The sequence below is a fragment of the Rhincodon typus genome, chromosome 2, assembly GCF_021869965.1.
Source record: "Rhincodon typus isolate 14 chromosome 2, sRhiTyp1.1, whole genome shotgun sequence".
In the NCBI taxonomy this organism is placed as follows: domain Eukaryota; kingdom Metazoa; phylum Chordata; class Chondrichthyes; order Orectolobiformes; family Rhincodontidae; genus Rhincodon; species Rhincodon typus.
The window spans coordinates 20,621,574-20,622,964 of record NC_063333.1 but is presented as its reverse complement, the minus strand read 5'-3'; the positions used below and the strand labels follow the sequence as shown (position 1 = coordinate 20,622,964).

General features: G+C 44.9%; 1 protein-coding gene across 1 annotated transcript in view; it reads left to right on the top strand.

Moving 5' to 3' along the window:
• Nucleotides 1-1,391, top strand: part of ncapg2 (non-SMC condensin II complex, subunit G2) — a 138,208-nt gene that overhangs the window by 28,862 nt on the left and 107,955 nt on the right. The gene's annotated exons all lie outside the window — the stretch shown is intronic.

Below are 1,391 nucleotides of genomic sequence, written 5' to 3'. Positions count from 1 at the left end.
TCCATACCAGGCAACATCCTGGTAAATCTCCTCTGCACCCTTTCCAATGCTTCCACATCCTTCCTATAATGCGGTGACCAGAACTGTACGCAATACTCCAAGTGTGGCCGCACCAGAGTTTTGTACAGCTGCAACATGACCTCATGGCTCCGAAACTCAATCCCTCTACCAATAAAACCTAACATACTGTACGCCTTCTTAACAACGCTATCAACCTGGGTGGCAACTTTCAGTGATCTATGCACATGGACACTGAGATCTTTCTGCTCATCCACACTACCAAGAATCTTACCATTAGCCCAGTACTCTGTATTCCTGTTACTCCTTCCAAAGTGAATCACCTCACACTTTTCCGCATTAAACTCCATTTGCCACCTCTCAGCCCAGCTCTGCAGCTTATCTATGTCCCTCTGTAACCTGCAACATCCTTCCGCACTGTCCACAACTCCACCGACTTTGGTGTCATCCGCAAATTTACTAACCCATCCTTCTACGCCCTCATCCAGGTCATTTATAAAAATGACAAACAGCAGTGGTCCCAAAACAGATCCTTGAGGTGCACCACTAGCAACTGAACTCCAGGATGAACATTTCCCATCAACCACCACCCTCTGTCTTCTTACAGCTAGCCAATTTCTGATCCAAACCGCTAAATCACCCTCAATCCCATGCCTCCGTATTTTCTGCAATAGCCTACCATGGGGAACCTTATCAAATGCTTTACTGAAATCCAAATACACCACATCAACCGCTTTACCCTCATCCACCTGTTTGGTCACCTTCTCAAAGAACTCAATAAGGTTTGTGAGGCACGACCTACCCTTCACAAAACCGTGTTGACTATCCCTAATCAAATTATTCCTTTCTAGATGATTATAAATCCTATCTCTTATAATCCTTTCCAACACTTTACCCACAACCGAAGTAAGGCTCACTGGTCTATAATTACCAGGGTTGTCTCTACTCCCCTTCTTGAACAAGGGGACAACATTTGCTATCCAGTCTTCTGGCACTATTCCTGTGGACAATGACGACATAAAGATCAAAGCCAAAGGCTCTGCCATCTCCTCCCTAGCTTCCCAGAGAATCCTAGGATAAATCCCATCCGGCCCAGGGGACTTGTCTATTTTCACACTTTCCAGAATTGCTAACACCTCCTCCTTATGAACCTCAATCCCGTCTAGTCTAATAGCCTGTATCTCAGTATTCTCCTCGACAACATTGTCTTTTTCCTGTGTGAATACTGACGAAAAATATTCATTTAGCGCCTCTCCTATCTCTTCGGACTCCACGCACAACTTCCCACTACTGTCCTTGACTGGCCCTAATCTTACTCTAGTCATCCTTTTATTCCTGACATACCTATAGAAAGCTTTAGGGGTTTTCCTTGA